This window comes from Urocitellus parryii, chromosome 5 (genome assembly GCF_045843805.1).
Source record: "Urocitellus parryii isolate mUroPar1 chromosome 5, mUroPar1.hap1, whole genome shotgun sequence".
NCBI classification, from domain to species: Eukaryota; Metazoa; Chordata; class Mammalia; order Rodentia; family Sciuridae; genus Urocitellus; species Urocitellus parryii.
In genome coordinates, this window is record NC_135535.1 from 3,122,008 (window position 1) to 3,144,937 (window position 22,930).

General features: G+C 50.5%; 1 protein-coding gene across 2 annotated transcripts in view; it reads right to left on the minus strand.

The window, feature by feature from the left end:
- The window catches only part of Tbc1d22a (TBC1 domain family member 22A), a 334,236-nt gene that overhangs the window by 98,551 nt on the left and 212,755 nt on the right, over positions 1 to 22,930 (minus strand). The window lies entirely within an intron of this gene.

Sequence of the window (22,930 nt, forward strand, 5' to 3'; positions counted from 1 at the left end):
ACACAAGGGAAGCCTGCACATCTGGATAGCCCACAAGTAGGCCCTCTTTCCCCAACCCGACAGCCCTGCCAGACCCAGGCTGGTGTCCAGGGTGATAGGGCTTCAAGAGTGCAGGACATTGGCCAAACTTCACCCCCCTCAGGTAAAATGTGCCTCTGTACCTAGGCCCACTGACATGTCCTTGGACATGGCCAGGTGGCCTCTGGATTCTAGTCTGGGGCACTCCTGAAGATAGCAGGGCCTCTGAAAGCAACATGTCACCAATCAGCATCCCCAGAGCCAAGCCAGTTCAGCCACATGATCCTCCCTCTCACCAGGCCAAGCCTGAGACCCCTACGTCCTGCCCCAGCCCCTCTAAGAGCCACCCCCCCAACAGGCTCCCAGGTCCACACACTGTCACCTTCCTCCCCAACTGCTGCCATCCACAGCTGACCAGAGCCACGGCATCGGGACACCTGTCGGGGGCTGTGCTACAGCTGGATGTGGTCTGTATCCACAGGGCTCCTGTGCTGGAGGTGAGGTCCTGGGCGTGGATCTCTCCCTCTCACACGAGTTCCCAAGCTGGGATCACAGGCATGTGTCTGGCTGTGCTTTATTAGGAGATCTGGGCACACCCAGGCCAACATAAAAGACAGACTTCCAGGTTTCTACAAATGACTTCTCCTCGGAGCCGAGCTGATGCCAGTGCTGTCCTTGAACTCCAGAAACGTGAGCTAAATAAAATTCCTTTCCTTATGGGTGTCAAGCCTCCAATATTTCACTATAGTAATAAAAAACAGACTGATACAGGTAGGTGTGGAGAAGAGAGAAGGTGGTGGGATGCTGGCTAGGCAGAAAGGATCCAGTGTTCAAGATCAATGCAAATGAGACGTTTCCACAGAAGGGGCCAACAAGAGGAGCAACAACTCCTCTGAGCTCCTGCAGCAGCCTGGGAGCAAGGTGCTGGGGGCCGCACCAGCCGTGATACCCCAGAGGAGAGCATCAAGGAGGCTCCCTGGCCCAGGCCAACGGGGGCCCAGAAGTACCCATGTGCCCACCACGTTCTGCCTCTGCAAGAACAAAGTTAGGGACCGAGAGATTCCAGGCCCAGCATAGGGCCAGTCATGGACATTGTACTAGGTCAGGGAGCAGGTGGAATGGAGGCCAGGCAACAGGGCAGCTTACAGGGTGCAGTTCCTACTCGTTTCCTATAGACAGGGTGGGATTCGTTTCTGTTGGTTTGTTTTTGTTTTTGTTTGGGTGATTGAACCCAATAATGCCCTATCACTGAACTACATTATCAGTCCTTTTTTATTTTATTCTGAGATGGAATCTCACCAAGTTGCTGAGGCTAGCCTTGAACTTGTGATCCTCCAGCCTCAACCTCCTGAGTAGCTGGGATCATAGGCATGCCCTGTTTTGGCTTTATTAAGAGATCTAGAACACTTCCATGCAAACATGACAGATGACCCTGCGTGTTTCTATATAAGCAAAGTTTTTTAAAGAATATAAAGGGGCTAGGGAGTGAAGCTCAAAGGTATAGCACTTGCCTAGCATAGATGAGGCCCTGGATCCCCAGCACTGCCAAAAATATATTTATAAAAATTGTTTCTAATTGAAATTATCTGCAGCTAAAAAAATGAACCTGAGCCCACAAGGTGGCTCCTTGTCTAGCCCTGACCTTTGTCCATTCCCCAAGGATACAGCCCTCTAGAACTGACAGCCTCACCACAGCCCAGTGCACTGACGTGGGGCACAGCAGCCCATGTGAAATTCAACTCTGACAATATCTGGAAACCAGCAGTTTAGAGACCAAGAGAACTTTCTGAACAAGGTCTTTTACTCAGACGACAGGAATGAGCTTCAAAGAACAGGCAGTTGGCTACTTGGGGAGGAACAGGCCACAGTGACAGGGACAGCTTCCCAGAGGAAACCGGGGCCTGGAACCAGCAGGGATGATGGGGGGATTCAAAGTGGCATGCAGGGGTGTGGTGAAAACACTGCTCCTGGGGCTCCTGGGGCTGGTGTGCCCAAGAGGTGGCCACTCCCATTCTGCAGCTCTGCCTTCCTGGGTCCTGTCTCCACTCAGCTGCTGTCACATACACACCTTTGGACAGACTGCCTTGCAGGTAAGGCCTGAAGTCCCCTGGTCAGGGTGGGAGGCATATGGCCTTGCAGGGAGCTGGGGGGGGGGCCTGGTGCAGGATGGCAGGGCACCATGCCCTGGCTGGGGTGCACTCCTTACCAATCCATCTTCACCGGGGAGGGCTAGGAGCAGGCCCATTTCTTGCCCTGATGCCTTTGAGGCTGCAAATAGAGCACGGAGGCTTGATTTTCACTGTTTCATAAGGTTACTTCAATGACAGGTGTTCCAGAAACACATTTAATTTTTCAGGGTTGTTTCTGGCCAGTTTGTCTTAGAAAGGTGCTGCCTGCCTCTGGGCGTGCGTCAGAGCTGTTTATTTTCCAGTTCTGGAGATGTCAACCTTCCCTGTGATGGGCCCCGGTGTGCAGCAGAGTGCCTGCCAGGCTTGGGGAACTGTGGCTCCTGCCCGAGTCCTGTGACTCTTGAGAGAGACTGGTGCAGGTGTCACATAGCTCTTGGTGGGCAGGCCTGACTCAGTCTCCAAGAGATTCCCCACCTCCAGAAAGTCTCTATTTACTGGGTAAGACCTGACAATGTCGTTCACCTGAGCCCTGTGCATGTGGAAGGGGTGCAGGTGAGTGCTTGCTTTAAGGCCTCTCTTATAAATTGGACCTGATTTCTCCCTAGCAGACCACGGTGTCTATGTGCAGTAGAGAGAAAGAATGCATGAGAACCGATATCCCAAAGGTAGAAATGCCGAAGGGCTACTTAACAATGGTAGAAACTGCCTTGAGCTGCGCTAGTAAAAGTGGAGTCAGTGCAGGGTCCAGATTATTAAACACGCCTGTCACAACACTCTTTGACATAGTCAGGTCCTGCCATGGCAGTGGTGGCATGGTTAGTGAGGAGCGACTGGACAGGGACAGTGGAGTGGCTGCTCACTTCTGCATTGCTCATCCGTAGGAGGCTGAAGAGCCGTCCGCCCATTCCCAGCCCTCCCCTGTGATGATGAATTGGCAAGGAGTGCACGCCAGCCAGGCACAGAGACCTGCATACTGCACAATCTCCCTCACACAGCTCCCTGCAGTGTCACATGCCTCATACCCTGACCAGGGGACCCTTGGCCCTCACCTGCAAGGCAACCTGTCCAAAGTTGTGCATATGGCAGCACAGAGTGGAGACAGGACCCAGAACTACCCCCTCCAACAGTGGAACAGCCCCACCCTTGGGCCTCTGGGAACCAGCACCTAGACGTGGTCATCACCCTCCACAGAGCAAAGCCCAGTCGGCATGTGCAAGAGCGCCGGCCAAGGAGGGAAACCCAAACCCAGTGATAACCCGGGAGGACACAGCCAGGCCCTGGGGAACAGAAGGCTCTCCACTCTTCAGCTCTCCCAGCAGAGATCCACTGGGCCCCACACCCAGGCTGCCTCTCAGGACAGGCACAGGGAAGGCAAGGCCTGCTTCCTGCCCTGGAGCTAGACACCACAGAGGCAGGGAGGACAAGGGAGCCGAGCCTCTGAGCTGTCTCCTTGACCAGACTCCCCCAGTACGAGCACCCAGCACCTGGCCTGCCTTTCTCCTGAAAGGAGCTGAAAGGCCAGTGCCACGCCCATTGAGAACCTGAGTGAGGTGCAGCAAGGGGCACAGGCAGCGCAGCACAAGGCCAGCCTAGGACAAACGACAGAACGCCCATCCTAGAATGAGCTGCAGAGCGTCCTTGTTCACAGGCAGGGGCCCATTTTCCACTGGTTTTGAGCTTCTCTGGAAGCAGGTAAGCAAGAGTGACAAAGTGGACCAGCCCCATCTCCAGCCACCTTCTAATGTGCATAATGAATGTCTGGCAGGGCTGCCTCCTGTTTTGAACAGGGTGAAAAATGGACTGCTGAACTCCAGGCTTGACTTTCAATTTATATACATCAGAGCTGCGAATGTATATGCTGAAAAGATTCGTTTTTTCCATTTTATAAGTAATTGTGAGCAGATGCTCTTTCACTGATAAAGGTAATTTGGTTAGCAATAATTCTGAAACTGAAATTTCCATTTCACTGGAAATAAGGGTGTCGTATAATGAATGAGCAGGCAGATGTAATTACTGTCATCTTTCAAACTGAAAAGACTTCCCCACAATGCCCTGGGTGCCAGGGCAAGGTGTGCTGGGAAATCACCAGGAAGGGCCCGGTCCCATCAGAGCCGAAGAGGGGACCTTGGTGTCTGCTGAGCACCTTCCGTAGTGATGTCGACAGCAGACCTACAGATGAATCCTATGAAAACATCTCTTCTTGATCGAAAGAGCACTCTGTTCCAGGATTTATGCTAAAAAGGAAAGGACATGATCCCATCGACCTGGCATTAAAACCACTGCTGACGCAGAATCAGACACTACTCAGATTTATCTGCCCAAAGACCAGGCATAGTCACACAGGTTTAAGATACCTGAGAAACCTTCAGCCTCTGCAGGAGCAGAGAACCGAGTGCGCCATACTTGCACTGGGCTAGGTATAAGCCCAGAATGATAGGCTTTGAATTGAGGGCACAACTTCTCCAGTAAGATTTAAAAGACAAAAAGAAAAGAACAAGAGCCAGCTGGCAGTGAACACAGGGCCTCCTCCAACCCACAGCCTCCTGGTCTGAGCTACCCCACCCCTCACGGCAGGTGTGGTACAGGTCAGCCTTCCACAGCGGAGAAAAGGCTGCTTCACCTGCCCGCTGGAGGACCCAGGGCCCCGCAGTGGCAGAGGTGGGCAGGATGAGAAACTGAAGTCTGGGCCACTTCACAGGGCACCCACCCCTACCCTGCTCTCCAGGCTGAACCAGGAAACCACAGAGGCACGCTGGAGCCCAGTCTAGGAATCCATGCTGGAGTGCTGAGTCGGCAGCCACCTCCTGTCAAGCCACCTGGTGAGCCTCCTCTCAGTCCGCACTCTTGGGCCACCCGCAGCCTGAGGCCCAGCAGTGCCTTTGTAGCTACCTGAGGACTCTGCTTCACAGCCATCAGTGAGTCAAAACAATGGTGGGCTGAGGTGGGGAACACTCCAGACCAAATGGTCTACAAGAGCAAGACGGGGGGCCCGACCTGGCTGTGCCAGGACCCCTGCCGGCAGGCTGCAGCTGCTGGCTCTCCAACCGCCCACACGGGGAGCACCTGCTACTGCAGGCCAGGCCAGGAGCCAGAGCAACCAAGGAAGGGGCACCTGTGCCCCACGGACCAGAGGCTGATGGGTCAAGTCTAACAAGACTCAAGGTGGCGTCTGGGCCAGTCGAGAAGATGGCTACACTTGATGACGCTCCTGGAGTGTCACTCTGGCTCAGGAAACCGCACCTCCACTAAACCACCTGACCCATAATGTCCAAAGAAGGTCTTTCTCGTCATGAACACACACCGCTGCACTTCATAACGCTCACACAACCTCTTGTGAAAATAAGAAAATAACTTTTATCCTCAGGAATTTTAATGGAAATCAATAGGAAGGGAGATTTATTTAGAAAACTTAACACCATTTCAGGAATGTGCTGATGATGCAAAGACAGAACTCTCAACCTGCTTGCCCTCGCTCCTGCAGCAAGAGCCCAGGAAGCCAGCTGACCCCACAGTGCTGGAAGGTGCAGAGACACCTCCACACCACACGGAGCAAGTACTGCATCTGTCACTGCAGCCCAGGAGGTATTCTGAGGACCCAGGAGCAGCTGCTGGAGGTGTGTCCATGACCCTGCACACTGTAGACATGCCTCTGCTTGACCCCAGGCCCAGGGATACCAGCTACACAAGCAGCTCCTTGGTGCACAACTAAGACCTGGACTGGCCTCAGTCACAGGAGGGTGTCTGCCCACTAGAGGGAGCAAGCCTGGCTGGAGCCCTGGAAAGTGGAGGGGAGCTGGAGATGGAGCTCAGCCACACCCACCGCGCACTGTCCTGCCCACACCACAGAACCACCACCACCACCACCACCACCCCACACACACCCCCACCCCCACCCCCACCCGCACCCTCTGGAACTGCGCATGGAGCTCTGTGAAGCCTCCTGGCTGGCCAACATTGTGACAGGATGGGAAAGAGCTCGACGTCCCCAGGACCCTTCCAGACTCTGTCCCATGGACCTGCTCATTTGTCTGGTGATCCAGACCTGCCCCTTTAAAATAAAGCAGCATTCATGAGTACAACGCATTCCTGAGCTCTGTGAGCCTTTCCAACCAATTATCCAACCCCAGGGCTCTGAGACATGCCAGGTTTATAGCCAGTCACTCAGAAGTGTGGGTGACCTGGAGTCCCAGAGTGGTGCCAGAGGTGAGGGCAGTGTTGTGGTAACCTGAGTCCTTGACATGGGGAGTCTGATGTTTAATCTAGGCAAGTAACATCAGGATCACACTGTGGTCACCAAGTGGGCACACACAGAATGTTCCTGCCATCATTAAATGGCCCTGAGGTCTAAGGTTCTGACAGATGACAGGGCAGAAGCCACACTGCAAATGGATTCTTCCAAAACAACTTCTCCAAGGCTCATTTTAACATGGGGTCACGCCACATGGCTGCTGCCCTCTTCATGCTCAACACAAGCTCGGGGCGAAGGTGGGTCAGACCCAAAAGGCACCGTCAGCTGCTCAAGGCAGGCAAGACTGAAGCAGCCAGGCAGCCCAAGGAAGAGGCCACAGGGCATCCAAACCTAGGCCTTGCAGGACAGGGACGTCACCACTCACTCTGAAAGCCTCAGGAAACATGAGCTCAGCATAGAACTAACCCTCCTGGCAGGTTGTGGAGATCAGTGTGCGTCTGACATCACAGTACACAACCTTCTCATCTCTAGAGAGGAATTAAGGTAGATTTTTGACAGTACTATAATCTAAAATACAAGTTCTTCTGAAGCTACACGGAACTGAAGCAGTGAGGTACGGAATCATGATCACTTCACAGATGTGCCATGAACTTCTTGACAAACCCCTCCCAGAGAGGCCTGTTTTCATGAGGAAGCAGCGACAGATCTCATTTAGAAGAGTGCAGATGCCAGGGCTGCTGGTGGGTGCCCAAAGCTCCAGGGTGACTGGCTGTGCTCCAAGCACCATGGCAAAGAAGACCCACTGTGGACATCTGCAGTCCACGCTGCCTGGACAGTGTGGAGCAGACCATGGGTGAGCTGGAGGAGAGGCTGCAAGGGGCTGGGCCTCGATGCTGACGGAGCTCTTAAGATGATGGTCCTGGGAAAGACAATAGCATCTGAAGAGATTCCCAACTGGATGATGAAGTCCAATTTATTTTTCGAAAATCACCTTTAATGTTCCCTGATTTTAGCACCATTCTAAGAAATCTTGAGTACCCAAGTCAAGCTCACAAAGACTTCCTATGTTTTTCTTACAAATTTATGACTTTAGATTTACATTACAGATCTTTGATTCGTTTTGAGGTAATTTTTAACATGGTACAATATACAAATCCAAATTCCTTTGACCTACCAACATTGAATGGCAACTGCACAGTCTGTCATGTTCATATGAATATAACACATGCTTTGCTCCTGCACTTCTCCCGAGCCTGCTGGATGTCACTGTCGCTCTGTTTCTGAACATTCCTCCACCTCAGTGACCTGTCAAGGCCAAGGGCACACAGTTGTGAACTTCACGACTCTGATAAGGGGGCGGGGGGACTGATCCTCTAATGTTGTTCAGCCTCTTCACTGTTGTTTAGCTATTCTAGGGACCTAGTGCTTGTGTATTTTAAAATTTTAAAATCAGCTTTAGATTTCTGTACAAAAACATGCTGGATCGTTAACTGGGATGGAGCGGAATGTGTGATCGGCTTAGGGGAAAAGTATTTGATGATCTTGAGCTTTCCAATCTGCAGACATCATCAGGTCATGTCTGATTTCTCAGAATGTTTAATGACTTCCAGTGTATGGCCCACATCATCTTTGGTCATATTCACCACAAATTCTTCACATTTATGCTATTATAGATGGCACTGCTCATTTAACCTCAATTTCTAATTTCTCACTGGTAATATATAGAAACACAATTTACTTTTACATATTGATGATCCTCTATCCTGAAACCTTGCTAAGCTCTCCTCTCTAGTAGGGTTTTGTAAATGCCATCAGATTTTCAAAAAAGATGCTCATGTCATCTGCAAATGAACCCACTCTTCCTTCTCGCCCTGCAGTCTGGATGCCATGTATGCTTGTCTGTTTTCATTTCTTGGTTTTCATCGCACGGGACTGGCTGGGATCCCCAGCAGCCTACTGAATGGCAGTGGGGAGGAGCATGGAGCCCTGTTCCTAAGCTCAGGGGAGAGTGTCAGATGCACATTACTTTGTATGAGTTGGGCGGCAGGTTTGGCAGATGCCCCCATCAAGCTTAGGAAGTTCTGTTCTATTCCTGGTTTCCTGAGAGCTTTTATTAGGAAAGGGTGTTGAATTTTGTCAAAAGCTTTCTTTCTATATATACTGAGATGATTTTTGTGGGTTTGTTCTTTTTAATATGTTAATGTAATGAACTCTACTGATTGCTTTTTCAACAGTTAAATCAACCTTGCAGTCTGGGATAAACCACATGTCACAATGATATATTATTCACTTTACAAACTGTTGAATTTGATTTGCTAAAAAATTTCTGTTCAGGATTTTTACATCTATGTTCATGAAGGATAACAGTCTGTAGTTCTCTTTCTTGAAATGCCTTTGGTTTGCGTAACTGAAAAATGCTAGTCTTATAGAATGTACTGGAAAGTATGCCCTTCTGTTTATTTTTAAATACTTCATGTACGGTTAGTATTGTTTGTTAAATGTGAGGTAACGCATGCCAAGAGCTTTCTTTGTAGGAAGGTTTTTAATTACTAATTTAATTTCTTTTAAAAATATGGGAATATTCAGATTATCTCTCTTCTTGGCCAACCTGGGTTTGTGTATTTTGAAAAATACACCTATTTCTTTGGATTATCAAATAAATGGGCAAAATATTTTGAATAACAGTCCCCTATCCTCTTAATATTGATTTAATTTATAATGATGTTAACTCTCTCAGTCTTAATCTTGGTAATTTGTGTCTTTTCCCATTTTTTCCTGATCAGTCTGACTACAGATTCATTGATTTTTATTTAATTTAAAAAAAAAAAACTTGGTTTTATTCTCTCTCCCCTCTTCAGAAAGAAACCAAAATCACTGATTTGACGACACCTTTGGATTCTCAAATACACTCAGTACCATCAATTCCACATAAGTATTGCTTTATTTGCATTTCACAAATTCTAAAATGCATTTCTCTTGTCCTTTAAAACACTAATTTCCTTCTGATTTTTTTCCTGTGATCAATGGGCTACTTAAAAGTGAGTTAGTTTAGAATCACGTGGTATCTAGATAACTTGCTGATTCCTAATTTATTTCTACTGTGCTCAGAGAACAGATCTCATATTTCTTGAATCCTTTAGATTCAAATATGGTGAAATATTGGTCAATCTTGGAAAATGTTCTGTGTACAAAAATAATCACAAAGGAGCATGCATGCTTGGAGTTCTCCACAAAAGTCACTACATCCAGCTGCAAGTGCTCTTCAGGTCCCTGTACCCTTGCTGGCTGACTCTCTATTTGTTCCCTTGCTTCTTGAAGAGAAGCTGAAAACTCCACCTAGAGCTGTGGGTCCATTTCCGGCGGGAGCTTCACTAGGTTCTGTCTGTGTGCTCTGAAGCTCCTCCGTCATTAGCACGATTCACACTCAGGGTTGCCCTCTGGTCCATTTCTGGCGGGAGCTTCACTAGGTTCTGTCTGTGTGCTCTGAAGCTCCTCCGTCATTAGCACGATTCACACTCGGGGTTGCCCTCTGGTCCATTTCTGGTGGGAGCTTCACTAGGTTCTGTCTGTGTGCTCTGAAGCTCCTCCATTCGCACAATTCACACTCGGGGTTGCTACTGCCCTCTGGTTAACACTTTACCAGGTGAAACAACACTTTTTCTATGATAATTTTTGTTCTGAAATCTACTCTGACATTACTCTAGCTTTACTCAGATAGGTGTTAGCAAGGAATAACTCTGCCCATCATTTGACTATCAAATTATTTGTGCCTTTATATTTAAAATGCATGAAGAACATAGTTGGGCCTGGCTTTGTAAGTCAATCTGACGAGACCTGCCTTTTGATTGGAGCTTACTCGTCCACCTGTCACACACTTAGTCACTTGGCAGAAGGAGCCTATGTGTTCGCATCTGGGCGCCACACATCGCATCTGCTCCCGTCTCTGCCCTCCTGACGGCGAGCATCCTGGAAGACTCCACTTGGCCTCTGTTGGCTCTTGGCCTGCTGCTTGGTGGCTCCGGGGTTGGCAGCAGTGTCCCCCCGGCACCACGCCCGCTATCAGCAGTGTCCCTCCAAGCACACCAGGAACCGGCAGTGCACTCCCCTCCAGCCTGCACCTGTGCTGCTGTCGGTTTCTCTCAATCGTCTTAAAAACCCACAACAGAGCTGTTACTGTGTTATTTTTGTTTTGACCTTCCAATTATTTTTAAAAGAGATTTAAGCAATAAGAAAGAGTATTTGAAAGTACTGCTGTGGCCGCAGGTTTGGGGGCTCTTGGTCTTTGTGCACAGACCCGAGTTTTCCCTGGGGTCAGCCTCCTGCTAAACTCCAAGTTTCCCAGTGGATTACCGCTGGATGGACACCCTGGCCTCCTGTGGCTTCTTCCAGCTTCCTTAAGTCTGCAGACGCACTTCTTTCACCCTTTCACCCGCGTCTCTGAAGACACACTTGCTTGCTAACAAGCTCAGGTTTTCTCCTCTAGCAGTTCACGGAGCTGCTCCACTGTCGCCTGAACCAGCCTGAACCGTCTGTGACAAGGAACCTGCTACCACCCTTTTCTCCTCTGGTGCCCTCCGACCTTCCCGTCACTGGTGCCTTGAAGCAGCTTGATAGCGACAGGCAGAGTTCTTCACACTGCAGGCCTGGCACTCATTCATGTTCTTGGTTCTATAAATTTATAGTTTCACCAATTTTCTCTAAAAAGTGAATGTCTCTCCCAGTGTTTTTTCTGTTTACCCCTACAGGGGACACCAATTGCACACATGTGAGCCGCTTGAACTGCCCCGCAGTCTACAGACTGTGATCTTGTTGTTTTATCCTTTTTCTCTTTTATTTTGAATGGCTTTTATCGTGTGCCTGCAGGTTCGTGGATCTTTTCTTCTACAAAGTCTAATCTGCTGGTAATCCCATACAGTGTTTTTCTCATCTCTTTCATTGTAGTTTTATCGCTGCAAGTTCAATTTGGATCATTCTGACATCCTCCATGTCGACTTCACATGTTCACTGCTTCTCTAGATTTTGAACATACAAGATACAATTATAATAAGTGCTTTAATGTCACTGTCTAACAAGTCTCACACCACGCCATTCCCAAGCCAGTCATGATTGAGGCTTTTTGTTATAATTTTCTGTACCTTTGCATGCCTGACAATGACTTTGGAAGGTAAATACTGTGGATTTTTTCCTTGCTGGGTACTCAATATTTTTGTATTACTATAAATATTTTTTAACTTTTCACCAAGATGCAGTTAAGTCACTTGAAAATAATTTAATCATGTGGGGTCCTGCTTTCAAGCTCTGGGGCAGAGAGACATTTAGTTTTACATACCCTAGTGATGAGCAAAACTTTTTAAGTTCTCTAACCAATACCCAATGACTTATAAAGTGTCCTCTGACCTTCAGGAAAGATGCGCTCCCCACCTGTGAGGGTCTCAGGGCTTGGCCCTGGTCAACTCAAATGGGTCTTCCCCACCTTGAGTGTGGAGCAGTGCTCAGCTTGACCCTTGCAAAGACCTGCAGAGCATCTGCTCTCTCTGGGCTGCTCTCCTCCATCAGCCTCTTCCCACAGACCCCAGGCCTTTGGCCTTCCCAGACGCCCAGCTCTGTCTAAACACAGGGTTCTTGCTCCTCCTGCCCGCAGGTGCTCTCCAGGCATTGACCTTGGCCACCACGGAGTTCGCCTGAACTGTTTCTCTTTCAGGGGTCACTGTGCATCAGGCCTCAGATCTCAAAGACAAGGGTTCCACAGTTTCAGTGTTTTGGCTGATACAAACAACAGAGTGACTCTGGAACCTGAATATACCACCAACACCTTGGAACTGCGGGCTCTCACCAAACCTGAGCCTTCCCTGCTCAGGGAAGCTTACAATCAAGGCCAACAGGAAGCAGGCACAATTCCCAACACCTGCAGCTCATTTCCCTGATCAGGTCTAAATGAACTGCAGGCTCTAATTGTTGCTGCTGTTGTTGTTGTTGTTACTATGATAAATCATGATGGATACTGTTCTCTGAGCAGTACGGGAGCAACGTGGACAGGAGAATGCTGATGTCTGGGGGGGAGCAGGGCACTCCACTGCTGGATGAAACCCAGAGCCGGACGGAAAGAGAAAAGGGGCTCTGTGCTATTATCCGTCCCTTGCACACCATGGTCCTCTGTTGCTTGTTACCACTTACCACCAACATGGCAGCTGAAAACAACATGAAGGATTCTATACCCAGCAGACCCAAAAGGGTCTACAAAGAAACTATTAGAGCTAATAAATGAATTCAGCAAAGTGGCAGGATATAAAATCAACACGCATAAATCAAAGGCATTCCTGTATATCAGCAACAAATCCTCTGAAATGGAAATGAGGACAACCACTCCATTCACAATATCCTCAAAAAAAATAAAATACTTGGGAATCAACCTAACAAAAGAGGTGAAACACTTATACAATGAAAACTACAGAACCCTAAAGAGAGAAATAGAAGAAGATCGTAGAAGATGGAAAAATATACCCTGTTCATGGATAGGCAGAACTAACATCATCAAAATGGCGATATTACCAAAAGTTCTCTATAGGTTTAATGCAATGCCAATCAAAATCCCAACAGCATTTCTTGTAGAAATAGAGAAAGCAATCATGAAATTCATATGGAAAAATAAAAGACCCAGAATAGCAAAAACAACTCTAAGCAGGAAGTGTGAATCAGGCAGTATAGCGATACCAGGCTTCAAACTATACTACAGAGCAATAGTAACAAAAACAGCATGGTACTGGTACCAAAACAGGCAGGTGGACCAATGGTACAGAATAGAGGACACAGAAACCAATCCACAAAACTACAACTATCTTATATTTGATAGAGGGGCTAAAAGCATGCAATGGAGGAAGGATAGCATCTTCAACAAAATGGTGCTGGGAAAACTGGAAATCCATATGCAACAAAATGAAACTGAATCCCTTTCTCTCGCCATGCACAAAAGTTAACTCAAAATGGATCAAGGAGCTTGATATCAAATCAGAGACACGGCGTCTGATAGAAGAAAAAGTTGGCTACGATCTACATGCTGTGGGGTCGGGCTCCAAATTCCTCAATAGGACACCCATAGCACAAGAGTTAACATATAGAATCAACAAATGGGACTTACTCAAACTAAAAAGTTTTTTCTCAGCAAAAGAAACAATAAGAGAGGTAAATAGGGAGCCTACATCATGGGAACAAATCTTTACTCCTCACACTTCAGATAGAGCCCTAATATCCAGAGTACACAAAGAACTCAAAAAATTAGACAATAAGATAACAAATAACCCAATCAACAAATGGGCCAAGGACCTGAACAGACTCTTCTCAGAGGAGGACATACAATCAATCAACAAGTACATGAAAAAATGCTCACCATCTCTAGCAGTCAGAGAAATGCAAATCAAAACCACCCTAAGATACCATTTCACTCCAGTAAGATTGGCAGCCATTATGAAGTCAAACAACAACAAGTGCTGGTGAGGATGTGGGGAAAAGGGTACACTTGTACATTGTTGGTGGGACTGCAAATTGGTGCAGCCAATTTGGAAAGCAGTATGGAGATTTCTTGGAAAGCTGGGAATGGAACCACCATTTGACCCAGCTATTCCCCTTCTCGGTCTATTCCCTAAAGACCTAAAAAGAGCATGCTACAGGGACACTGCTACATCAGTGTTCATAGCAGCACAATTCACAATAGCAAGACTGTGGAACCAACCTAGATGCCCTTCAATAGACGAATGGATAAAAAAAAAAAAATGTGGCATTTATACACAATGGAGTATTACTGTGCATTAAAGAATGACAAAATCATAGAATTTGGAGGGAAATGGATGGCATTAGAGCAGATTATGCTAAGTGAATCTAGCCAATACCTAAAAAACAAATGCCAAATGTCTTCTTTGATATAAGGAGAGTAACTAAGAACAGAGTAGGGACGAAGAGCATGAGAAGATGATTAACATTAAATAGGGATGAGAGGTGGGAGGGAAAGGGAGAGAGAAGAGAAATTGCATGGAAATGGAAGGAGACCCTTATTGTTATACAAAATCACACACAAGAGGAAGTGAGGGGAACGGAAAAATAATACAAGGGGGAGAAATGAATTACAGTAGAGGGGGTAGAGAGAGAAGAGGAGAGAAGAGGGAAGGGGAGGGGAGGGGAGGGGAGGGGGGATAGTAGAGGATAGGAAAGGCAGCAGAATACAACAGACACTAGTATGGCAATATGTCAATCAATGGAAGTGTAACTGATGTGATTCTGCAATCTGTATACGGGGTAAAATGGGAGTTCATAACCCACTTGAATCAAAGTGTGAAATATGTCAAGAAGTATGCAATGTTTTGAACAACCAACAATAAAAAAAAAAAAGAACACAACATGAAGGCCTTTCCTCGGTCTCTGCAGGCCCAGTCCAGGTGGGGCCAAGCTGGTTCCTCTGCCCGGTGCTGCACAAAGCTGCAGTGAGGCTGAGTTCTCATTTGGAGGACTGACTAGGGAACACCGGTTTCCACACTCATTCCAGCTATGGGCAGAGTCCACCTCCCTGACGCTGCATGGCAGAGGCCCCACTCCTCACGCTGGAGACTGAAGGCCACCCACAGGTCCTGGCCACGTAGGCCTCTCCAACTGACTGCTTATTTCAGGAGCGAGAGGAACCTATCCCATCCCAGCTTGCTAAGCCGGGGTTACTGGGTGTAATTACGGGACTGACACCCCACACCCACTCCTGAACTACACAGAGGCAGCCCACCAGGGGGTCTGCCCACCATGTTCCGTCGCTGCATTTGGTGTGACAGCAGGAAAGCCTCACCCCTTTGCCTCAGTCTCCTTTTTGCAGTGTGACCAGACAGAGAAAGAGGGCCCATGAACCAAGGAGTCCAGCCTGGAAACCAGGGAGAGCTGCCATCAGAAGAGAACAAGGACGCTCCGCCTCCCTGACAGTGCTTCACCAACAGGTTTCCCTTTAGCAAACGAGAAAGGACACAGAAACAACTCCTATCTGAGTGGGCACACAGGACTGATGAGCCTGGACCACCTCGCTGGGGTGAGAAAGCCCTGCCAGGCTCGGCAGCGCAGTCCTCTAAGAGGCCTAGGAGGCTGAGGCAGGAGGATCGTGAGTTCAAAGCCAGCCTCAGCAAAAGAAAGGCACTAAGCAACTCAGTGAGACCCTGCCTCTAAATAAAATGCAAAATAGGGCTAGGGATGTGACTCAGTGGTCGAGTGCCCCTGTGTTCAATCCCCGGTACCCCCTACCCCCCACAAACAAAGAAAGCTCTTATATAGCCCAAGTCAACAACGAGCTAAAGGAGGGGGCTCTCCACAATTAGCCATAAAACTTAAAACAATGCATAAGTTTTAAGTTGCTGCTCTGCGTAGCACAATGATCTCATGCCCTCTTGCTCTGCCAAGTATATCCATTTATACATATAAATTATGCTGATTTATAAATCAACTCTCCCATAAGTCTCATGTAGAGATAAAAGTACAGGGTATATAAGATTCAGTAATATCCACAGTTTCAGGAACTGACTGAAGAGACCTACTGCAGAAAAGGAGGGACTTCGCATAACACAATATTCCACACATTCCTGACACAACCCTAATGACATCCTGTACCACTTAGAAACCTTCCACGACTCTCCCCAAAGCGAAGACTCCTAAGGAAGCCAGCCTGGGTACGCCCTGCCATCTTCCCCAGCATCAGGAGTGAGCCGGCAAATGTTTAACAACCAGCACTCAGGAAAGAGGCCATGACTTGTAGCATTTGCAGATTTCTGTGGGACAAATACCCCTCCGATGCCTCAAGGTGATTTAATGTCACCAAAGATGATGACCCTGAAGGCAAAGTCGGGAAGAAGTGCACACCACTGGCTCCACACACAGCCCGCACTGTCCCTCCCTCATAACCCAGGGTCAATCCCTGCACCAGGTGGTGAGTGACAGGGACACAGAATCCAGGTGGAATCATGAGGGCAATCCACAGGGCTGTCACCGGCCATAGTCCCTTCAGCGCTCCTGTACCACCAGCCTGAAACCCCAGAGCTGGATGTTATCTCAAGAGCAGGTGCCGTACGAGATGGTGCTGAGACAGAGGAGGGAAAGAAGGACGGGTTCCGAGCGTGCCACCTCCCGGATGCTGCAGACACAACACAGACAGCAGTCCTGAGGATGGTGTCTGCGCACATGCTGTCTGTGCAATTGCGCTCCCTTGATCCGCTCTCCCTCAGCAGAGCCACCACCGGAGCCACTGTCAGTGATGAGTGGCGACACTGGGGGCAATGCAGGTCAAGTTCAAATCCCTTTAGAACCCAGGCCTAACATCCCTGGTGTCCACCTGGGACTCAGCAGCCTGTGCCAAGTGGCGACTCACTCTTCACTGGCAGTGACTTATGCACACAAATGTGTACCAGGTCCACAGGAGAAGGGGAGCTGGACAGGCAGATGGACCGTGCCAGAAGGTAGTAGAGAAGGACCGAAGGAAAGAGAGGCAGTGTACGCTACAAGTGGTCTAGTGACGCCATTTCCTCGGATTCAATTAAAGCAGCAGACCTGGACTCTGCACGCACTGACTGGAGTCACCATAAGAAACGATCTGAAACATTGGACGGAGAAGTCTCAAGGCCGTGTGTGGCCCAGCAGAGCCCAGGAGGCTGCCCACAGACCCTACTGGTGTCACTCAGTACCTGCTCTGTCACACCTCCTCCGGGACCAGAACTGACCATCAGCACCCACTGTCTGCAGTGGGATGCGAGCTGCGAGAGCTAGGCCCTTCTGCCAGCTATCTTAGTGGCCGAGGCCCCCACACCATGCCCGTCAGACACCTGCCCCATCCCTGGAGAGTGACAAGTAAATGACAGGGACCCTGAGACGTAAATGCCACCTCTGCCCACAAGAGACCAGCGCCCCTGGAAGGTGACTTCACCAAGAGAAGGTTCTGTTTCAGGGTCTACAAGAGGCCCCAAGTTGCTGAGCATCCAGAGGGGCTGCAGAGGGCCTGCAGTCAGGGGCGGCTGCAGCGCCAGCGCCAGGCCACAGGATACCCAGCTTTCAGACTCTTTGTGAACAAACAGAAGGTGCCTTAATTTTAGAGTTACCCAAAGAAAATAACTTCAAGGAACGTTTTACTCCTCGTTGTCACAGTCATAGGCCTGGGAGGCCCCTTGCCCTGCTCAGACAGGAAAGAGGATTCCCTGCTACTTCAGCACCTTGCCAGGGCACAGGAAGTTCTTTCCCAAGGTGCCTGTCACTGAGTGCAAACAGCAGGGAGATCTGACTCCTTGTCTGTCATAGGAAGCTTGTGTGTCCCAACTCCACTGGCTCTGCACCCAGACACCCCAGGAGACACCCCAGAAACTGGGCACAGCCAAGTGGCAGTGCCAGACAGCTGTGTGCCTCTCAGAAGATGAGCGCCTGCCTAGACTCCAGCACCAGGGCTCCTCAGCCCCAAACGAGGCCGAGTGCCACTCCTCATCCCTCCAACCGACAGGGCTGGGGGTCTCGCCTGTCCTCACTCACGGACCACATGCCCTCAGGCATCCCCACACCCCTTGCCTCACTGGACCTCACAGCTGCCCTGCCATCCCCCTTCGAAGGAAATGGCCCTGGAAGGTGACCTGCCTGTTCCAAGTCAGGGGAGCCTCAAGCCTTGGAAGGCAGTGAACAGGAACCCCACATTCAGACAGGGTGGGTCCTGGAGGGAAGAAGTGCCTCCTCACAGCAGAAGGGCAGCTGCTGAGGACTCTGCAACCAGCAGGGCCATGGGCCCTCCAGGAGAAAGCAGCCTGGACAAGGGTCTGCTGCATACAGGTCTGGGGGGACAGCAGGCTTCGCCTCAGAGTTTCCCACAGACAATCACTGACCCCAGAGTCTCGGCAGGGGCTGGCAGGTGGGACATGTTCTCCTGCTGGCCAGCCAGCCTCCCACACTGGGCCACCTGCACCCCATCACCAGGAGGCAGCAGACAGACCCAAGTTAAGTGAGGCTCTGAAGAACACCCCTGGGGGTCACTTCTAATATGTCCGTCTCGTGAAGTGCACAAGAGGCTGGGGCCCTGCTGCCGGCCAAGCCCAGGCAGCTTGCTACAGGCCCACTCTAGCTGCAGGGCAGCCCTGGGACCACAGGGAGATCAGGCCAAGTCCACAGACCACCAGTGCCTTGCCTGTGGATAGATAGGTCCTGGTCATGGCGACAGTGCGCTGGTGCCACAGAGCACACTTCACCACACCCCTTCTCAGGACTTGTGGCCCCTTCTCCGCCACACCAGCAAGGCCCCCACACCCCACGCGCTCTCTGCAGGCCAGGAGGCCAGTGCCAGGCCAGGCCCTCTAGTCCCCTGTAGGCTGATCCAGTGCGCACCGTGCTCTACCCCGTCTGGAAACGAGCTATATACAATCCATTTCCCATCCCCATCCCAGCCTCCTCTGGTGACATAAGCCTTTCTGGGTGCTCACGGGCCTCTTGGAGTAAAGAAAACCAAAAACAAAGCCCTCTTCTTTGTCCTGCCTAAGAGCACAGTGTCCCAGGCTCCCACACAGCTCAGGGCCTGCTCACTGCTGTTTTCTTCCACAGGCTGCTACTCGGAGGCAGCTGAGACCCCAGGTACCGCCACAGGGATAGTGAAGGTGAAGTCGGCAGAACCGGTGAATCTAGAGGTGAGAACAGCACAGATCAGGAGTGGGAAGAGAGGGCAGCGTGAGCCACACTCTGCACCATGGTCTGCAGGACAGCAGACAAGGTGGCCAGAGGCTGGTGGCAAGGAGACCTCCTCTAGGCTTCCACAGGAACAAATCCTAAGAAGAACCTCTTGGAATCAAAGTGGCTGCACCTGGGGGCAGAGCAGCCCCAGGGCAGGCAGCTGTGTGGGGGACAGAGGACCCTGGGGGGTGAGGGCGGGCAACGAACAAAGGACGGGAACTTGGACACTCCTGGATCCACGGAGGGGCTGTTCCCACTGTGCTCATGGAGATGCCCCAGGACAGCAGAGTTCCGGAACCCAGCAGAAAGGTGTGTCCCAGCAAAGCAGCCAGGCACTCTGAACATGCTCTGCCCTTTCTGGCGCATCCCTGGGAGGAGGGTATGGTGGGGCTTCTCAGTCATCTCTGAGACAGACTGCAGCAGGAGCTCACTCAGAACACGCAAGGGAGCATCCTGAGGTCAGCTGCTGAGGGAGCCTGAGCAGCTCCAGGACAGATGGGCCAGCCACAGGCCACCACAGTACAAGAGGGCAAACTAGGCAAGAGCATCAGGCATGTGCCCACCCACCAGAATGCCCACACCCACATCAGGTCTGGGCAGGCACTAGGAGCCTGCCAGCAGCCCACCCAGGGCTCTCAGGGACAAGACGGTGCACATGCAGGACTTGAGGGCACTGTGCCCAGTATGAAAGTTCCTACATTCTAGCAACCCAGAGAAACCCTGTAGCAGTTGGAAGGGCTGGGCACATGAGTGGCAGCTAGAGACGGGGTCTCAGAAAAAAGTGGCTTTTCTGGAACCTCAAATGCAACCCTTTGCTGCTCTGCCAACACAGGGGACACAGGAGTTTGGAGAGGATAGCAGAGAGGATTCAGTCAGCAGGAAGCAAAGCCTGCTGCTCCCCAGACAGGAAAGAGGAGGATGGTGGCATGGCTTGCTCGGGGCTTGGTCTGACGGCCAGGCTACAAGGGCGACATAAGGAGAAGAACCCAACATGCTGCAGAGGCCAGGCTGCTCCCAGCAACAGGGCTCCTGTTTTCCTGCCTGGCTAAGGCCACCCAAGCATGTCAGCATGGCCAGAGCTGCCGGGTTTCCGCTCACTGTAAGCCTTTCTATCTGGCGAGTCCTTTGCTTCTCGGACACATACCCCTGGTTGTCCTGCGGCTTCAGTCAGTGGGCAGATGACAGTCAAACATCCCACATCAACAGCACATGGTAATCTGCCCAACCACAATGACCCCACACATGGACACAAGACAGGATGCAGTTCCTTCCGAAGCTCTGTCTTCATACCCAGACACTGGGAGAGCAAAGGGCAAGATCACCGTGCAGATTACAGGTCCAAGCTGAGCTGCAAGGATCCTGGAAATCACAATCAGGAGGGCAGCACCAGAGTAACACGGGGTGGGACTGGGTGCTCTCCACATCTGCAATTCAAACATTTAAAGGGAGCTGAAGGCATTCCTTGTTCTGGAAATGCCCTGTGCAAATCAGGTGAGGAGAGCACCTCAGGCCCCGGAGCCACCCCGAGTGGCCCTTCCAGGCTTCCCAGGCACCAGAAACTGCAGCCTGACTCAAAGTCACCAGGCTCATGCACCCCGTGTCCAGTCACAGACTGTCACTTGCTGGGGACACATGGCACATGTCTCAAACAGCAGCTCTGTGTCCACACCTCATCTCAGCCTGAGACAACCCATGGGCCCATCTGTTCCCATGGACATAGCACCATGGATGCTAGAACCAAGCTAATGAGTGACGACACAAGTGCCCCTGAGCCTGCATTCCTTCTGCTTCCTGCCAGCTGTGTGCACACCGGGCTGCTCTCACATGTCCTCAGCACAGAGCCTAGGCCACCCATGCAATGTGGAGCAAGAGGGCAGTTCTCTGCTTATGGCTGGAGTATGCTCCAAGGAGGGTCATCGAGAGGCTCCTTAGCAGAGCTCAGGAGGAGGAAGGGGACCATGAAGCAGCAGGTAGTGGGATCTGGCAGCCCTCAGCCCCACACATGCAAGCCCTCACCAACAGGTCATATAGGAGCCCTGGATGAGAGGTTCAAATCCCTCCTGCGGCTTCCCCATGTGTACTCAGGCAAGTCTCAGCCTCCGGCCAGTCATCACTTTTGACCTCAAAGTCACTGTGAGGATAACATATGGCAAAGGATATGAGTGACTCAGTCGAACATGGGAATGTGCGCAAGCTCATGCAGCAGTGTGCTCGGTGGGACCTGTGCCCTTCCCAGGCACCCACATTTGGCTGGGTACAAGAACTGACTCCTGATAAATATATGAAGGGTGTCCACTATTCAGTGGAGACCACCAAGGTTCTCTGTCTGGGGCAGGATGGCTTAGGAAGTCATCAAAGGGATGAATGGTGTCATCCCAGCTCACTGATCCTTTCTATCCCCCTTAATAAACTCTGCAAGTCTGTGCAATCCAGACCCTACTGGCCTTCAGAACCACCAGGGGTGGTTTCCAGAATCCCTAGGCCTCAGGGAGGCAGTCCAGGGCTGCAAGCCCCTCGGTATGGTGAACTTCATGTCAGAACTGCAGCTCATCTTTGGAGGGCAGCAGTGCCCAGAACAGGAGCACGGGTGTCTGTTGCATGGTACTGGCTCAGGTCAAAGGCAGAGTCAGGCTGTGGCTTCACCAGGCTCAGGGTCCTAAAGGTCCTGGGCCCAACCCCACAGTATCCCTTAGCGCAGATCTGGCCAAGGCAGGTTGTATGAAAATAGCACCTTTATTTGTCACAGTCCCAGTAGGATAAGGTCCGGGGGGCAGTGGTGGAGGGGTGGGTGTCCTTCTGGCCTCATCAGGGCCTGTTTATGGGGCGGCTCTGGGCCCTTCTCCTCACAGACTCCTAGGGCCTCAGGCCTGGCCGGAGGAGGTCAGGATCCAGGGAGGGCTCCCGTCTCTGCACCTACACCATCTCCTCCCGCCCCAGCACTATCATATTTCCAGTCTGGATCTTGCTGCAGCATTGGACAGAATGTCCTGCCCCATGTCTGGCTGCAGCCCCTGCCCCATCGCCTTCCTGTCACACCCCAAGGGTCTTGGCAAAGAAGACCCGAGCACAGTGGAGAGGGAGGGCCAAACCTCGCAGTGATGAGGATGCATGGCTGCAACACAGGACTGGAACGTGAAGCCCAAGTGCAGGCCAGCCCCACACGCTGAGGGCCACCAGACCTGTAGCTGAGGGCATAAGGAACCCGGGGAAACCACAAGTGAACCTCTGAACAGGGAACAAAGTTGAAAAGATGTGGCTTCCAGTGCGTGGGACCAAAGCTTTTCCTAAAGAACCAATGGTGGTGAGATGGGAAGGTGAAGGACCTACGGAACAGTGGACTGCCTTTACCTGGACTGCGCTGGCTGGGACATGCCCACCTGCAGGCACTACCTCCTGTGCGGTGGTCCTCATGGTGAGGAAGGTAAAATGCTCACACCTTCTCTGCAACTCTGAGCCATGAGCAGAAACCACGGCCTCCATTAACAGAGACTACCAAGGAGGATCACTCAATCTGGAAGCCTTCACTTACAGTCCAGCTACCTAGGCTCAGCTTGGAAATAAAGCCAAGTGCCACTGACAGCATGGAGGGTCACAAATGTTCATCACCAAGAAGAGGAGGCTCAGCAACGGAAACAATCAACCATGTGAGAGAGATCCCACGGAGGGGGAGAACATCTCTACCACACACACATCAGACAGAGCACTAATCTCCAGGATAGATAAAGAACTCAAAAAACTTAAAACCCAAAAAATAAATAACCCAATTAATAAATGGGCTAAAGAACTAAACACACTTCTCAGAAAAAAATATACAACGGACAACAAATATATGAAAAAATGTTCAACTTCTCTAGTAATTAGAGAAATGCAAATTAAAACTCTAAAATTT